Source organism: Amia ocellicauda, chromosome 23, assembly GCF_036373705.1.
Source record: "Amia ocellicauda isolate fAmiCal2 chromosome 23, fAmiCal2.hap1, whole genome shotgun sequence".
Classification (NCBI taxonomy): domain Eukaryota; kingdom Metazoa; phylum Chordata; class Actinopteri; order Amiiformes; family Amiidae; genus Amia; species Amia ocellicauda.
The window spans coordinates 17,748,721-17,768,015 of NC_089872.1; the positions used below are offsets into that span (position 1 = coordinate 17,748,721).

Sequence of the window (19,295 nt, forward strand, 5' to 3'; positions counted from 1 at the left end):
ATTAAAATACACATTTATGCAAATTCTCAAATATAGTGTCACGCGGACTCATAAAAATACATGATAAATATATTTATTTTTCAGCCTGCCCATGTCAGCTCTTCTCCATCTCTGGCCCCTGACGTTTCTTTTAAAAATACCCTAGCTATTTTAAAAAAGAGACACGTTTCTCAGTAGCCTAGAGAGAGAGGTGTCTTGCCTCTCACGCACATTTCCTCTGGCCCACGCCATCGGTCTGCAGTCTCCGATAATAACCGGATACCCGATACACAGCTACTGCAGGAGGCCGAAGATAATTTATAAGATGGTGACTGTGATTCACACAGGCGGCTTCTTGTTGAGAATGGGGCTGGGGGCCCGGGACAGGCTCTCAGTTCGCCTGACTGATCTTGGGTACACTGTGAACTAATGATACCCATGTCCAATAACACAAACTACTCCCATGTCCTGTTTTGCGACAGTGGATCTCTCTTAAGCAGCGTGTGCCAGTCTTCTCACTCACCGCTTCAGATGGGGGAAACGAAAACAGAAACACACCTGGGCAGCAATATTTTCACTCCAGTACAGGAGTGTTTTTTTAGGTTTGTTTTAATGTGAAATATGTGCTCTGCCTTTGGCTCCCTTTGGTATTGGATGGCCTTTGGCTTCCTTTAAATGTTTTTTTTTTCCTGAGATGCATCCTGGTAGGGAACACAGCTTATTATATTTGCCTGCACTGTATTGTGACAGTATCTGTTTTGTGCTGTAGTTTGTTGAAGCAATTCCAGCACACATTTGCTCAAGGCTTTTCCCTGAAAATACTATTCCATCTGTCTGACATCCAGATCCAGATTGTCAGTGGTCAAAACAAAATTGTTTTTTTTAATAAAATGGCCAGGCCATGTGGTCAGCACACATCAATCCCTTTGAACACTATAGTCTAACTTTGGTTGGTTCCTATGCTTTCAAATAGTGATTCCTGGAATGGGTTGCAATCCCCCAGACCAAGACTGATCTAATCCACACAATGTCTGAGCACACTGAGTCAAAGACAAAGAGCAGCACCACAAACTGTTCCTTGCCCTCATATTTTGCCTATTCTATGTACAGTTCCAGAATAAACAGATGCCCGTGCATATATATATATATTTGTGTTTATATCCGTTCTTCCCTTGCGTCCAATTTGTCATTAGCATCTGGAGATCTGGAGCGCCCCCAAGGTTCCGTGCTCCCAACCCGCCTCCTGGCTTCATGCTATTATTTTGTCTCAGCTCTGAACCTTCACGAGCAAGTATCCCACATCAGAGGGTTCTGGGAAGGCTATTTCAGGGATGCTAGAGTCTTGCGCCTTTGAAGTCCGAACCCCCCAAGATTACTTTTATATCAACGCCGTCAGTGGTGGGTGGTAATCGCTAATTCAAGGACGTAAACGTCACATTCAAGTCGTGCCTCCTCATAAACAGCGCTTTCGAAAAAGAATTGCACTCAAGGTTTTTTAGTTTAAAGTCTCCGTAGCAGCTGCGACTTGGCGTTGAACAAAGCGGTGGGCATTGTTGTCATTTCTCTCATGCTAGAGAAGGCTGCGGTGGGCCGTGTCTGCTTGAGTGTCTGACAGCGGAGGCTCATTGTCTCTGTCCACACCGTCCTAAAAAACACACCGACCTCCACTCACTGGAGGGAATGTGAGGGGTTTTAGGTCCCTGTCAAGAATGACCAACCTGTCAGCACTGATCATAAAAATAGTCGCGTCCCCTCAGCCTTGAGGCCTCAGAAACCAGCTGCCACTGCAGCTGCAGGCCGGTAATCAAGTAAGACAAGAAAGGGCAGATTGAGAGCATGCTGCTGATAACCACGGGAGCTGATAACAAGCAATATCACGCTGATGAGCTTCTTAAAGGATAGCGTCCAAGTACAGCAGGTAAAGGGTTACCCACCAGCACACAAGCACGGTGCCATGAAATTGGTGAAAATGCTGTCTTTTGGATTGTGTGTCTGGTTTGTGCCTTAAAATAGTGTGAACTCCCAGAGACCTGTGCCAGCTCCTCACACATCTGCCTCAGAACAAGATGGACATCAAACATCGCACGTCACGAGCCGCAGGTTCACGTCCCGGCACACCTGCTAAACTGTCGAGGGGGCGATAAAGTGTGTCACTTGAACATCTGCCGCTGCTCCTCCACAACAAACAGAACCTTGCTCTCTGCTCAGCCGATACCTCGTTGCAGGGGCAATAAAGCGGAAATAAATACAGCTGGCCTGGGAAGCTTTGGAAGGTGAATATGTATGTGTCAGTGTGTGTGCGTGTACTTTAGTTGGGGTGTGTGTGATTGTGTGCGTGAGTGTGTGTACTTTAGTCGGGGTGTGTGTGTGTGTAGTTCTGGGAACAGCTTCTAATTTTCATCCTGACATTTACATCAATGCAGTACAATGTCAGAGCAATTACAGCTGAAAGGGCCTGCTGAAGTACAAAGCCAAAGGTTTTAATTAGTAATCAGGCTGAGGAAGGAACAGACTTAATAAGACAGGATGCAGGAACTTAATTAGACAATTGTGTCTGTGTTCAAATTAACTCAGAACTGTTAACTTTTTAGATCCAAGTGTGGAAAGGGTTTTATTTTCATCTATTTGGGAGGACTGAGATGGTGGTGTTTCTGTGTGAATATATTTACTGCTACCTTTGTAATATGTACACGTATAAAAGGCCTCGTCGTTATTACTGTTTGCACGTTTGTTTAGTTGCAGCGGCAGATTGACTGAATAAGAAAGCCATTTGAAAGATGTTAACTACAATCCTCCATTACGTTTGGCTGAACGAGACACTGCAGGAGAAAGTGCTGCTCTGATTTGTGCCACTTTATACATCAGTCTTGTGAATAGGCGTTTCATTTTCCTGAACCACAAAAGTGAAGTCTGCTCGAAAAAAGATAGGGCAGAAAACAAAACACTACAAGAAAACCAGACACTTAATACAGAATACAGAAATAGACAAATAAACGAAGCTGGGAGCAAGGTTTTCAACATCTTTCTCCTTCTGTGACTCATTGATGTTATAAATATGACCTGGGATCAAGTATCGTTAATACGTATCAAAAGGATGTGTTTGTAAGATGTTCTGGAAAGCCTTGAAATCTGGAGGCTTTGTTAACCTCACAGTTCTATAATGTAGTCAGTGCCTCCTATCGCCCCCTTGTGGTTAACATAAGTGCCAATATTAATTAAACAAGGATATTTGTTTTACCCAGCTAGGAGTCACAATATTGTCAAAGCATGTCTGTGATGCTCATGAAAACCAACAAGCTGTCTGTACTTTCAGAAATCCCAGCTTACATTAAATATGTACAGTGAACTTAATTATTTTACATCCGCGGATCATCGTTTGTTTATTTGAAAGATAAACTAAGCCTTGAGCAGCTGAAATAGTGACTAAAACAGGAATATTAAGCACTACTACTGAATTCATGACAATTACTGTATTGGTTGATTACCGCTTGACAAACCACGCTCAGTGAGAAACCAGCCATAAACGAGGTACTTGATTAACAATTGCATAATAATCTAGAATTAAATAAAGTAACTGGAAAACAAACTGCATACAAAATAAAAGCAGTTGTCCCTCGAGTATTTTTCACTGTTATGTGACTGTAAATATATTCAGAGCAATCTCAATGGGGGACTACTCTGCCTATACCAGCCTAACTCATAATCTGACCAAGCTTGGCGCCACAGTGGAATAAATACAAATAATACTAATGTGCGTACGTCTGTTGTACTCTGGGAATATTTTCATTGGCAATAAAAACACACATAGCTGAAGGCTACTATGGAAATATGATTGTGGTAACCACTAGAGAAGCTACAGCACAGCAGGCAGTGGTAGGGATTTGTTGATAGCATTTCTCGACTGGACAAAAAGCTGTCCTTAAATGCTTTATCCCCTAAACAATCTTGGGACCTAACACTTTAGCTGTCAGTTAGGTATTCAAGTCCTTTCACAGTCTGTTGTGCTCAATACACATCTCTGTTTACATAATACATAGTGCACTCAAAGTATCTAACTGACTGTTGTGGCATCAAAAGATTATTGATAACAATGCAAAATATGTTTTTATTAGCCGTTTATGAGCTTAACCTGGCAGAAACTACGCTATCACATCCTTACTTTTCCAGCAGAGGAGGGAGAAAGTCTGTAACTCTGCATTTCTAACAGATCGTTCCTGTTTCTCGCGGTGGACACATCTGCGAGGAAGAGAGTTTGAAATGTGCTTTTCTCAAATTCCTGCCTCTATACTGCCATGTTGAAAGGAAATGAATTCAGCCTGGCGCTCACTGCTGAATTGTGCCTAAACTGTCACGCAGGGCGTAATTGAAAATCGTCCTCCACATGCTCCGCAGGCGCGAGCGCTGCCAGGGCTGATACGACACACAGAACGTGGCCGGTCTCGACTGGGAGGATTTGAAGGGATTAACATTAATGAAGAAATGTATTCATTACAAAGCGGGTTTTTTTTCCTGGCGGGTGTACACAGCAAACGATTTCAGTTTTTTCCCCCTTTCCTTTTAGTTACAAAACATGCACATCATTGTCCAGGCCTCCCCCCCTCCTTCGAGCGTGTCTGGGGGTGACAGGGCTGGTTTCCGGAGGCCCCTCGGGTGTTGAACCCGGCACGGCCGTCTGTTCCCAGGTCAGCGGTCTCGGCGTGTGTCGGAGTCAAGCTGAGCACAGACCTGCATTAATATTCGAGCTGCGGCGCTCACACAACAGGTCTTGGACAAGTTGCCAACTCCAACCCACCTTGACCGCCGCACCACTGAGTCATGAAGCCGCAGGTCAAGGGATGGCAGAGCAAACAGGAATTTCAAGTGGATTGTGTGTGTTGGGGGGATGGGAGGTTGTTTCCTGTTTTCTGAACGCCCAGCAAATCTTTCAGGGGAGCAGACCTCTTTAATGGCTCTTCAAACTCTGTGCACTTACGGCAGTGAAGAGCTCATCCAATTGTCTTTAAAGTACAAAAAAAGGAAGGAATGGATTACCTGCATGGCTGTTGTTTGTCACTATTCCTTCTAATAGCTTTATTCTCCTTGTAGAGAACCACCATACTGTACGTCACAGCCAGTATCACCTGAGGGACCTGAATATCCCAGGGTGGTTTTCACATGAACCTGAAGAGAGGAGAGGACTATCTTAATCACTGGGACACAACATGGTGAAACACACAGCTGCCTGTCAGGATGCTCAACAAGGTTATTACAGACGTTGGTAGGGACATCTGCTGGTCATGGCATTTACAGCACATGGGCAGTGTTGCTCTCACAGCTGCAGAGCCAGCTGTTGCAATACAGAGGGCATATACAGGTGTGCCTCCCTTTGCCCCAGAGAGGTTCCTGAGCAATCCGTGCTGAACAGCTTGAATGAATGGGATAAGTTTCAGAAACCCGAAAACGGACATGAAAATGAGTTAAACACTAATATATGTGCTGTTAATCAGAAAACAGATCGAATACATTCATCAAAATACAAATAACAATAGACTTATAATAATAAACTCAACATATGTATAGGAATTTCAGCTTTACTCCTGACCTGGCTCTTTCGCTTTATTTCAGATTCTGCATCAGTACTTTCACTTCAGGCCCCTTTTGGTCACATTTTAAATATTGTTGGTTGCTATTTCATTTTTCCACGCTCAATTTTACCCTGGTAAACACATCATTCAAGCGGGGTGGGGTTAGTCTGACTGCAGGGAGCATGCGCTGTGTTTAACCATTTGAATCATGTTTTTACATTTCTGAACGTAAAGGTTTAAAATGAATTCAATAATGTAATAAACGCGTTGTGCAAAACGGTGTATACCTGTATGCAGATTTATCTTTCTTTCTCAAGGTTCCAGAAGTGCATTCAAATGTCTGACAAATATATCTGATTTGTTTGGCTGTGCAAGAGAACCCTATTACTGAAGCAGAACTGCATAGAGATCATCACAGAGGGGGACACTAGAAGGAGCTAGATTGTAAATATTGTTCTCACATGACTCAAGCTCTTACTTTTCTCTTGTTCAAAAGTGACCAAACACTGCAGGTGAATGTTCAGCATTGTACAACACTCAGATGCAATGTCTACAATGTGACAGAACATCTCATATTTTAAAGGTGGGATACAAACTCACTTTCCCCCCCCACACACATCTTTGGAATCTCCAAATGGTCTTGCTGTCCATGTCAGGGAAATAGGTCAGTGGGAGAGCTGGTGTACCTACCTAAACCAACCCTACACCGCCAATTCCATGCACCTTTCCTGGGACGTGGAAAACTGAGAGTGTGAGAGTCAACCCATGTCCATTCCCACCCCCTGGCTGCCCACCTGCCCGCTCCTTCCCCAAGAGCGCCGCGTCATCACGCACCGTGCGTGGGGATTCCTGAGGATTACCCGGCGTGCCCCGCGGGGAAAGATGGCGCTAGAGGAGGCGAGAAGGAGATAAACTTTGTCTCCCGCAGAAACATCCGAAACCGGGACCGGCGAGCCGAACCGGGGCTGGGAAACGACGCGGTGGGAGCCGTCAGACGCTTGCACCGGCGCCGTGGAGGAGCACAACCGGCACAGCGAGCGAGAGAAACGGGGAAACTTGGCAGTCTTGCCGCCGCGGATCGGGAGAGAAGAAGCGGATAAAGTTTATTATCCCGGAGCGAGAGTCGCTATTGAAGCGGAGTGCGCCGTGTCGGAGCACCTTGTTGGGAAACTGCAGAGGTAAGACAATAAATCCCAATTTCTCTGCTTAATTCAAATTGATATCTTAAAGGGAGGATAAATGAATACATTAATAAATGGGATGTGTTGGATGCGGCACCGCTTCATTGGATCTGGGGCACCGAACCGAACCCGAATCGGAATGAATTCGATTTACACCAGAAACATGCCGAGGCCGTCGGCAATAACGACCGTGCAGCAGGGAGTGTTATACATGTGTCAAAATGACAAGTTATGAAGAAGAAGCGGTCCAAAATATTGGTCAGATAGTATCGGGAATAAGATGTTTACATCGGGTCACCGTGATTAAGTGGGAGTCGGACATCAGTGCCGTCTGTGGCCGAGGAAGGAGTGATTATATCACGCCGTTCATGTCGCCTGTCTACAACTGAGGCAATCAGGGCGTCGGATACACACTTTAATAGTTATCCCTGCAGTCGTGTGTGTGCACATTTAATACGCATTCAAATCTGTGCCTAGTCTTTCTCAAAGCCGCCTACTTCAACTCACATCTCCATGAAAAGGGACTATGCATAGGATATATAGGATCTGTACAGGATTGTGTACATCAGGCTGGATCACCCCTTTTGTATGGGAAGCAGACTTAATTAAAAGTTTAATGGTGTGTCTTGAGCAGAGGTGGGAGATGAAGATGAGGTGTCAAGTAAGTTACACTTGCTGCAAGGGGGATGCTCTCTTGGCTGGGGTTTAAACTTTCACGTTTGACTTTAATGCAGTTCCTTGGTTTGCATGATTGTTTTGACAAAGCAACAACATTTGCAATGCTTTTTAGCTCTTTAAATGTGGGAAACATGCATTTAAAATATTTGCATGTGTTTGAATTGGCATTGGCAGCTCTTGTGGTTTCAGCGTTTAAACCAGCCTTGTTGGAAATGGTTAACCCAAGCAATAGGACGGGGCAAAGTACATGGTCCACGCTGATCTTGACCGCGATTAATATATTTTTGTGTAATTAAATCATTTTGTAGGTGAGGCATTGGTGAAAGCTTATTATACTGGGGCTCTGCCACGTCTCACAGGAAACTTTGGACTTTAATCGGTACAATTAAAGAAACGTGGTCACCCAGTAGAGTAATCTTGCATGTAATATGACTTTTTGTGGTTTTGATCTGATGTGTATGAATTTGGGAAGGTCAGTTTATTGCCAGATGAAGCGGATGTAAGGCCTTGGCAACGATGATGCTTGCTTAAATTAGATTAAGTGTACTTGCATGGATGTATAATAGCGTTTTTGTCTTAAAATAACTGGTAGTGATCAAGTGATTGCATGTAGAAATAATAGATACAGCTTTTAAAACGTTATCCTCATGTTTGACAGTCATTACTGTAGTGTAGAGAGACAACCAGAGATAATCTTGCTGATTACAGAAAACCGATCAACTTTCTGTTAATGTGGGCAGTCTACATTAAAAGTCACTGTTCGCCACAACAGTATATATGGCAGATAAACGTTTTACTTAGGATGAGTATTAGTCCACTTAATTAGGCTGCCTCTTATAAGAGCACATCAACAAACAATACAATGCTACACTTACATTAATGTGCAATTATCTTTACTAGAGAACTGCTTTTGAGAGGCAGGTGTGAGACTGCTGTGACATGCTGTGTGCATGTTTTTCAGTCAAGTAGACCTTAATCAGTGATACATTACTGTGAAGTTCTTCTCTTCATCTGGCTAGTGCTCCATTACCATTCTTTACGAACTCCCAATGGAAATATAATTTTAAAACAAGCTCCTAATATTGCATAAAAGTTGCACACAAAGAATCACATTCTTCAGTTATCAGGGGGAGGGTTCAATTAAGGTCGAGCCTGGGTCAGGTAGCTGAATTCAATGAAGTGGAGATGCTTTTCATGACATTTTAGACCACCAGCTAATTCAATTTAGTCTCACTTCTGTGGGTTAATGTGTTTTTAATGAGCATCTGCATAATCTTTATTGAGAAATGAGGAAGACCCTTATTTATTTGTTATTTTATTTATTTATTTATTTATTTATTTTCCACTGGAGCAGTGGAGAACTTCTAGTAACTAGGATGTGATAGAGTGATGGGGTTGACTGCATTGTAGATGGGGCTCTTCTGCTGATGTCTGCTTCAATGAAGGGTATCCTCTTGCCTGCTGATTCGCAAGGACGCCAGCCTTGGAAACTCTCTTTAAAGAGCTGTCGTTTTTATTTAGCTTCCCCTAATCTCCACCCCGAAGGAGACAGGCCCGTGCAATTGCCAGAGATGGGGAGATAGAGTAAGGGTATTTGTAGCTTGTTTGACCTGCTATCACCAGAAAATAAATGTGGTACCTTCCATATGTTTCATTACTTCTTGTACATAATTCATCTGGTTGGAAAAGGCAATACAATTAGATGCAGGGGATATTCGAGGTAACATAAGGACCTGGGTGAAAAGGGAATCTGTGGTGGGGGAGATCGCCAGATTAAAGGACCAAGTACATCGCATGCTTTATAGCTTTGCGGCAGAGAAAGCTCATATGGGGATAAAACTTCATAGTGTGCAAGTGGTTTGGTTTAATATAATGCCACTGACTGGTACAGAGGCACACCCAATAAGAAACTTCTTAGACTCTGTTTAATATCAAGAGTTAGGACTTGAACTGTGATGTAGGTCTGAGATAATTGCCCTGCAGCCTTCTCACAGCTTAGAGAATCTCGTAATTGGAGCTTGTAACCGGCGCTGCCTGCTCTACTTTGCCCACTGTGCTGTGGAGACATTAAGTGTGGAAAAAGAAAACTTTCAGCAAAACTATTCACAATGTTCCTTTATTGTAGCGCATATAGCGTTTTAGCCACTACACCCCCGTTTATTTTCTTGAACTGACTTTTGCAAGGAACACACGAGTGCTGAAGCTTTTGGGAATTGTCAACATTGAATGTTTAATTCTTCCATGCGGGACAAAACCGGTCAGCTCACAGGGGTGAAGTGTACAGCGTGGTCCAAGTGTGATTCTTCAGCATATGGATGAAAAACCTCAAACTGAAACGGATTTCCCTAATCAAATAACAATAAATACACTTGGCAGGGATAAATACAATTATTTGGATAAAGCAGACGTTCAATCGTAATATAGTATGGATTTCATTATTAAATGTCTGTTTGCGCTCCACTTAATGAGCATTAACTTGCCTGAAGGTTGCTGCAATATCTTTTTGATGACATATGGCAGCGGTGTAAATACGTTTTTTTATTTTATTTTATTTGTTGCTACTGCTTTAGTTTCAGTGCTTGCTGTGCAGAAGCCGAAGGAGAAGTCGTCTCTTTCCAGTATGGTGATCGCGCTGCCTCTCTCTGGGATGTGATCTGCTCTCCTGCTCCTGGCAGGGTCTTAAATTCCTGGATCTCTGCATCAGACCCTTAGGCAGAAATGCCCACTGGAGTGCCAGGCAGCAAAAGAACATCCATTAGTCTGCCAGTGTACTGTTGCTAACAAGTAAACTTCAGTCTGTTGCTGGGTCTCAAAACAATTTGGTGTTGTGTTCAGCCTGGCTCCAGCTCCAGCTGTCTGCCGAGATGTTTACAGTCACAGATATCTAATTGGTAGCCATCAGTAGAGTCTTAAAAGCCTAGCTTTATTTTTTGGCTGGTGCCTTTGAAGCAGGAAATGGAGGAAGGATATAATTGTGTATTTTAGGGGTAGTTAAATATTGAGTTTGTTTCTTGGATTCCTTTCTGCTGAGTAATTTATATAAATAGTCAATACACATGGCTGCAGAGGGAAAGTGTATCTAGACTATGCACCTTCTCTGCTGTTTATATTTGTCTGCGTGCCGGAGGATATCTTCTGGATATCCTTAATTCATTAACACTATGTTCAAACCCCTCATATAAAAGTTAAAAAAGGCTGGATTTGCTAAGTACAGCTGCGCTGGCTGATGTCCCGGAGGTCATGCAAGCCGTCTGCCGCGTCATGTGGGAGTCAGTCAGGGAACGACTGGAGCCTCTTTGCAGGAGCCAGGAGATTCTCGGCTCGGGTCCCGTGGAGCCAGTCTCAGAGTTGCACTTCACGTCTGGGCGGTTCCATGTAGACTAAAAACAGAACTGTACTGTGATCATCACACTCCTACACTGTTGTCCAGCTACAGAGAAGCGGGTGGCGTAACGATTTTCAGAACCACAAGAATTAATTTTTGGTTCTATAGTAGTTTTTGTGAATGCCGCTTTAATTAGATTATTATCGGTGCTCGAGCCCTTGTTAGTTCTCTGGAGGCGAGTCCCCAGAATGCTGTACAGCCTTGGCGATAACCATCACGGCACCAGTAATGCATTGCGGTTTTGCTTCCATGCATTACAGAGAGGTGAGGTGTGAAGATAAAAGGCTCTGACCTCCCATGCGTATGGTGCTCATGAAAGCCATTACAGCCAGGCGCAGTGCTCTGTTATGATGATCTGTATTAGTGTGGTTACTCTCCACACAAAACAACACCCATCAGTATAAAGCTGTTTCTCCACATGGTGGGTTTTTATTCTTTGTTCCCGTATTTGATTCTTAGCTGATGCTTTTCCTTTAAAACGAACCCATCCTACAGGACCTGTTCTTTCTACCTTCCGCACACCTGAAACAAGTGGCTACCTGCTCCAGTCCGTCTCTTCGTGTCTCGTTCACTGGTCTGTCTCACCTGTCACTCGTTTCAGGGTGTGAGGAAGAGCTGATTTTGGCTTCATTGAACTTACTGTGGATTGGAATCAATTCTGATCTCAGGTTTTGAATTGATGGTGCTAAAGTTTCTACAAATGTAATTTCTTTGGCAGTTTATGTCCATGTCATGACCTACTACTTAAAAAGTCAGATTAATTCAATACTTGTCACCATTTTTTAATATTTTTAAAATTACTATGCTCTGAATTCAAAATGTGAGCTACTAATTGCAACATTAGTGCATTTTTATGACTGGTTTCTTCAAGTAGTGAGCTAACCTCGTGGAGACCATTTCTCTGCCCTAAGCTGGTGACTTGGCTGCTGTTACCTGTCACATGTGGCTAGTTCTGCATTTCTCTTTCACATGCACGGCTTCCCGATACTGTTTTTAAAGAATAGTTTTTTCAAGTTCCTCTTGATTTTTGCCTTTTCTAATTGTGTATGTAAAATGTATTATTTTTGCTCAGCTGTGACATCTCCCAGTCACTTTTGATGGGAAGCTAGTTGAGCAGAATATTCTGTTATCCAAGTGAGCTATTAGCAGATGTTTACTTTCCATCTTCATATGTGCACTCGAAGATGCTGTAAAATATGTTAATCCTAGTAAATTACAACAGAAGTACTATAAATGCTTCTGGCTATTTTAATACAGAATGTTAATAGTATTATTTATATTAATGCTTCATCTCTTGTTTTTCTTACAATGTATATGTCTCTTTACTTTTTACCAATGTCTGTCTTTTGGTTTCCCTTAATGCTTTTAACAGTTCTCCCGTTTTAACCTGGCATGTAATTTCCAAATGACTTTGTTGATAATGGACCTTATATGTTTATGAATATCATCTACTTGAACCTTTAGACAGTCGTACTCTAATGTGCTTTGAGAAACTCTACCTGTTTTTGCAGTCTGCGGCGATGCAGAGACACAAATTGTATGTTGCAGTCATGTGATTACCAATTTAGTGTTTTTTTTCTTAACCCCCCTACAAATGGTGCTTCAGTTCTCTTGTTCCCGTCAATTGAAGCATGAAGTGGGAAAACATTTTTTTTTTTTTTTTTTGCTCTTGCTTTTCTTTTCTCCACACTTCTCACTCAAATCAAGCAAACACAAAGGGCTTAGTGTAAACTGGACTTGTTATCTAACGGAGGAGCCCTGGGAAATTTAAGAAAGGGGGGGGGGAAAGAAGAATATGGGCTACTGCATCATTTTTAATCTGTTTGGGTGAATGGATTTCAACACTCCTGGGACTATTTGCTGCTCTTCACATGCCTTTTGTGAGACCTACACAATGCATTGCAGTTCGACAACAGTGCCTCTTCTAAATTCCTTCAGTTGCACTCCATCCAATTAGCATATGGAGAAATACATTGTAACACTCCAGGAATAAATAAATAAATATCAATGAAAGTTCTGTAGCTGGGAAATAATTGAAATCTTTCTTAACAGTCATGCATGCACTTCGAGAACGGTTGAATGACTGTGATTAAGATAGTCATCTCTAAATGATGTGGCCCCGGGCTGTGCACTTCATGTGTGTGCATGTTGCTCTGTGTAGGTGTTGTCTGGTTTGCGGAATAGAAACGTGACTTCACGCATGGGTAAGAATCTACACTCTGTCTCCAGGCTAAATATTCTGTTGTTGCTAACTACAGGTAGGTAATTTCCTTCTGATACAGCATCTTTATACACAGCAGAAATGCATGTAAACTAATACAAAATCTTGTTCTAAATGGTTTACATACATGTAATATATACTTAAGCTACATATGTTTTTCTGTTTTTTGACTGAATGAGATTTCATGCTTACATCAAAATAATGAGAAGTTTGCATTGATTAATCAGCCTTATGAGGGAAGCTGATTAATTCCACACGTTCATGTTTTCAAGATATTTGATGCCCCTAATCAATTTCAAAATATTTGATCATAACTGTACATTTCCTTTTTTCCCCATAACTGGAATAACTTGACAAGTAAGATATGGAAACTACTTGTTAATGCAGTGAATGTAATTGATTGATCAATTTGAGAAGCTGTGTTTTTTAGGAGCTTTGTAGGAAGTTACCTTAGTGTTCTTTCTTATTTTGTTAAATTACAAAGTAGAGTACATTGAGTTTTCACACTGTTGATTATAGTTTTGTACCATACTCTACTTGGTTTTATAGTAGGATAGCTCGGATATTTGTGTCTGTACTGGGGGTTATAGTCTATGATCAGAAAACCCAGGTCGGAATCTTTTTGCTGTCCATGCGTTTTGATTTCCGTGTGCTCTTGTCAAGTAAGCCAGTTTGCAGAAGGCTTAAACAACCGCGGAAACCTTGCATACACTATGCAGTGCTAGTGAAGTGCACAGGGAAATCTTTTTCCAGACATCTTGAATCACAGTACAGTACATTGTACCTTTTTGAAGGTTAAGTGTGCTTTTTGGAGAATTCATAATTCGTGAGCAAGAGATCTGTAACATAAACATCCAATAGAACTCTCCTATGGGATGGGTGTTGAGAGAAAAATAATATTTATAATGTAGTTATTTAATTCTGATTTAAGTTTAAGAGTGAAAGAGATCTGCTCTGACAAATCTCTTGTTTTGCAGTGTTTCTACAGCTATTTTCTCAGGTGTGGCTCTATTATAAGCACTCTATTTAGTCACCCTCAGACTCTCACAAGTCTTGGATTAATTTTGTTCTCTCGTGTTTCCTCTCCTTTTTAACTGCCATTAATAAAATCAGCTTCTCCATCTGGACACCCCTACACAGACATGCCTGGCATGGTCGGGTATGAGATACTCCGTGGTGCTTCTCGAGGTGTGACTGGGATCTAGCCGAGTGCTCAGTGCAGTGCGGGTAGAGACAGGGCCTGAGTCATGAGGCAGGCATTCATTACCGTTCATTTAAAAACGGCCATGCTAATAAGTCTGCTAAGGATGCACACTATCTGATGTCTGCGTCGCCATCTCTGGTGGAATAAATTAGTCAAAAAGGAGTTGTTCCATCTGGTTAATGGCTCGGCAGGTTATTTGTCAATTCTGAAAGTGAGAGAGAGAGACGGTTGCCCGTCTGTGTAGGGGCTGTTTGAACTTGTCACCGGATCAGCCAGTGTCAGTCAATCTCACAAGCCATAACAGGGAGCGGGTATTCATTAAGTAACTGTGTAACTGACATTCATGATTTTTACATAATTTGCACAATAATAGGTTGCATAAACAAACCTGAATGCCAGTGGATATGGATGATCAAGATAGTGACACCACATAATTTTATTTGTATGTAAATATGTATTATATCACATTGTTATTGTCATTTAAGTTGGGGGCAACAACACTATTCAAGGTAGTTAAAGCCACACACATACTGTGATTGCTATTGTTTTAATAATACAATCTTCCTGGTTTATATTTCACCTGTTTTATAGAGGCTGTAAAGATAAAGATAATCACTGCTTTAAATAATTTCATATCAAACTGAAAAATGAATATTTGTAAGTACATTCCTTTTGGTATTAGGTGGGGGCGAAAAAATCTCCATAATCTTCATCTGTGTGGCAGAGGATTTGATTGTGCCACATAGCTCAGTCTTTTGTAATATTTGGTATATGATTATCACAAATACTATGAAACCACTTATGATAATAACTTGGCTTATGTGGCTTTTGCATTCCACCTGCAGAATATGTTGCATAGAATTCATCCACCTTAAGATGATCTTTCACTGTGCTGTGTGCTGTGTAAACGTACTGGGTTGAAACTATCAAGTTGTCACTCAGTGTATATGCAACAATAGCTGTGCGTTTGGTTTGGCAAGAACTGAGTTTGGTACTGTGGTGCTTTCAGGCCCAGCATTTTAATGTAGTATATATTTATAATTGTTCTAATACTTTTTTTTTTCTTTAAGAACATGTATATTTACTGTACGCCAATGTTACTTGCTAACTTCCCATTTATATAAGCTTATACTCCTTTAGTAACCCTCACCCACATGTCAGCAGCACTGGACAAACTGCGTTGTGCCACTTGAGTTTTCTTGTTGTTCTCCGGAGTCATCGGTTCAAGGTGATTCTCACAGCCTCCGCTCAGTCAGACGAGTGGCTTCTCAGAAGAGAGATAAGGGCACTTTTATTACAATGTCACCATCTCATTTCAGAGGCTGCCTTTTTCCGGGCATGTATGAAGGCCGTGCTTGGCTTGAAAGGTCATTAACAAAGTGACCAGCCTGGGAGATAAATGCATTGTTAAAATGTTCTCTAGCCTGAAGAGAGAGGAAATAACAGAGGGTATTGCTGATTTAATTAGAGCTCTCCCTTCATCACCTGTCACAGCCGGAGTGCAAAATTAACAAATGCTCTCATAACCCCCCCTCGCCTCCCTCCCGGGTTCTGTCTTTAAAGCAACGTAACTAACTACAGTAACAATGGAAATGGCAAGACTGTTAAAAGGATGTTTTGACCAATTAACATTCAGTTGTCACTTTGAACCCTCGGATTTTATGACAGTTTCATGTCAGTGCCTGCATGTACAGAAGGACTTCAAAAGTTACTTTCTTCTGCCTTCACTTTTGCTTTGCGCGGCAGCCCAACTATTGGCTTATTTCATTGCCGGTGTTATTAAATAATTTTAGTGGTGGGAAGGATTTAAATTGTATATCACTATTTATTCATTTTCTCCACTCAAATGTTTTGGCCATCAGTCTCCATAAATGGATCAGCGATTTTATTATTATTAATATTGAAGCTCGGTTTGTCCTTGAAGATTTAAAGAAAAGTCAGAATTGAATGTTGCCATTATTTCTATCAGTCGAGCTTTCATTCCTGTATTAAAAATGGCCTAAAATATGTAATAGTCTTTAATGGCAGAAAAGTGAAAGATGTTTAAATTGCTGTAATGTTGGCAATTTTAATGGTGTTTAATATGCAGTGATCTCCCTGCCTTTGGAATACTTCCTGGAAAATAAATTATAAAAAGAGACGGGGAACGTGAACAGAGATTTCACACCTGAAAATGAATGTTTGCCATCTCCATTCAGCAGCGTTTGTTTATATTATGATTGTATTGTGGTTTTGTCTTGTTCGCTGCCTGCCCACACATTTTTATCGGTGAAGTGGCAACTCTTCGCACTCGCACCGATTTTCAGCTGCCCTGCCTGCACCCAATTAAAGCACACGACTAAAGGAGTTTGAAAACATTCGTGGCTGGGGATTGAATGAGCCGCCAAACGTGGGGCCTCTGGGACCTTTCGCTGGCCCTTCCCCCACGCCTCCCTGCAGGATCGGTCACAAGCTGGAGCCGTTCTGTGCAGCTCCTGCCCTTACTCTCCCGCTTTGACACATTGCAGCAGGTTTGATTTAAACCATTTCAGGTGGACTGACCGCTAGATATATATTTTTTCTTTTATAATCAGCAAAGATACATATAGGTGATACATGTATAGAGACAAAAACAAACCAAAAAGCACTGGCATTATATCTGAAAGGTAATGATTTTGACTTTTTAATCCAAATATTCTAAAGAATAAATGGTCTTCATTAGGTTTCATTGTCTAGAGTTTGTGGCTAGCCTGTAGCTACTCAAGCAGAGTACAAATCACTAGTTTTGTGCTTTGCTGCATCCTACCAGTTGATTTTGATTAGTCTGATGAGTTGAATATCTAATGCAACACTTGCACTAACCTGCCTGCCCTATCTCGGCTTATATTTAGTAGATTCGCCAGTTGTAGAAATTAACGATTAATTTAAATCAATAAGTTTAAAGACAGAATAAGACGCTTAAAGTGTCGTACATCTTTTAAGCAGATACAGACCTGCCCAGCTGCCTGTCAATGTTTGATGGTTGGTTGGTGTTTTGGGTTATTCTGTCATCTGTTGGTACTGGTGTAGTTAATGCTAAACTTAACTTGGGATCAGCTGTTCACAGAAAGTGCCAATTTGCCATGCAACTGTGTGGAAATGTCACCAGCTTATTAAAAAAATAATGTTTAAGGAGAGAGACTGAAATAAATAATGCATTTAGCAATGTAGTGTATGTTTACGACTGTGACAGAAATAATAATGCAGATCGAGAATAACAGTATTTTACATTTTTTAAGGCACATTACATCATCTAGAGATGAGAGGTCAGGTTGGAAGGGTGAGCGAATATTCACGGTGTGTCTGTACACTGTTATATAATGATAGGCTTATTTGAATAACTCTGTGTATTGCACTGTAGGTTCTGCATCTGTATAGTCTATATCTGTATATTTTCCAGAGTGCATAATAATACAAGGAAATTAAAACACCCGAAACAATAAAGATATGAATAACTGGAAACTGCATTCTGTACTGTTTTGGATAATTATATGCCTACCTGACTTTGTCCAATTCACTAAATAGCCTTTCTTCATATTGGAAGTGTGTCTTTGGAGAGCTCCGGTGAAGACACAGTTCATTAAGGTGGGTATTGAACAGCACCGGGGAGGATGGAGAGAGCGGAGCGAGAGTGCTGGTGAGTTAGGCAGCTTTCACAAGTAGCATGAAGGAGGCTGGTAATGATTTATTCTGCCAGGGACCAGCCAGGGCGTGCAGACTTGTCTCTCTCTCAGCTTTCCTCATTATGTGTTCTTTTGAGCCAGTCTGCTCTGCTCTGCTCTGTTCCTAAGGCCGCACACTGGAGTGACACAGAATGTTCAGCTCAGATCTTTTAAATAATGATTTTTCTCAGGGTCTTCTCTTTGAAAACCTTCGGCGGTCTTGGGCTCGCTCGCTGTTGCGTGGGGAGGCCTGCAACAGGTGTGGCATGATCAGTGTCCATTCACAGATTGTAATTTCTTCATCTGCATGTCTGTCTTCACTCCAAAATATTTGGTCTTCCTAGCCACATTGATATGTATACAAAATACAAATAAAACGTATATGAATTGGAACCTGCCAGTGACTAGTACATTCATCCATGCAGGTTTGTACCAGCTGTGTTTAACTTTATTAATGGGGTCATTTTAGAGCTAATGTAATTTCTTACAGGTGAGGCTTTTTGTTTCATTCATTTAAAAAAAAAAAAATTCTTAACCCTCAGACTGATGATGAGGAATGAACACCTAGGCAGAACTACAGTGTCATCCTCATATGAACACATTTAATTGCACACTTCAGAAGGGAGAGATTTGGAGTAAATCTGAGGCACTTTGGTGTGATCATGGCATTTTTCATGCTGGTTATTGAGCCAATTCACTTCCATTAGCTTGACTGTTCTGTTTCATCCTGAGATTATCATTAATGGCGATTTCGTTGGAGTACATCCATATTTTGGACTTCAGGTTTGTTGCTAATGATGTTTTTCCCCATCAAGAAATTTTCTTCAGCATGAGTTATAATGAAAATTGAATTACCATATATTAAAATGACTTTTTAATTTCTAAGAATTATCCCTCATTCTCAGTTGGTTAAATATCTAGACTGAGACTATTGGAAAAAAAACGAAAAATATCATATTAAATGCAGAATATTATAAATCTCATAGTAGTATTTCCATTGGGGTGATTATAAAATAATTCAATTCTGTTCTAGGCATACCGTCTGTTTTCCTTCAGTCTCTTTCTACTTTTAAAACCAAATGCGTGACTGTCAAACCAAGGGTTTGCATGTTAATAGAGATTGCCCCAGTGTTTGAGTTTGCAGTCATTGAAAACATGATGAAATGGGGGAAAGGAGAAGGAAGACCCATCAAACTTCTTTCCTTTGCCGTGTAGCCTTATTGCATTAAAACAGATGTTTACTGCCATCTGTTCAGCAGGGTGTTGTGATTAACTGAGCATACGCGCAACTCCGAGCACAACACGGACAATTCAGAAGCAAATCACTCAACATTCGGTCAAAAATCCAAAGTAAAGGTTTTGATTTGTTGGAGTTAAGTTTCTATAATTGTCAATTTTCTTTT

The 19,295-nt window shown here is 41.4% G+C and overlaps 1 protein-coding gene across 1 annotated transcript in view; it reads left to right on the forward strand.

The window, feature by feature from the left end:
* The first annotated feature begins 6,397 nt into the window (after positions 1–6,397).
* The window catches only part of tjap1 (tight junction associated protein 1 (peripheral)), a 50,907-nt gene continuing 38,009 nt past the window's right edge, over positions 6,398–19,295 (forward strand). Inside the window, exon 1 of the mRNA XM_066697342.1 lies at positions 6,398–6,721. The gene's annotated coding sequence lies outside the window, so the exon portion shown is untranslated. The remainder of the gene's footprint in view (positions 6,722–19,295) is intronic.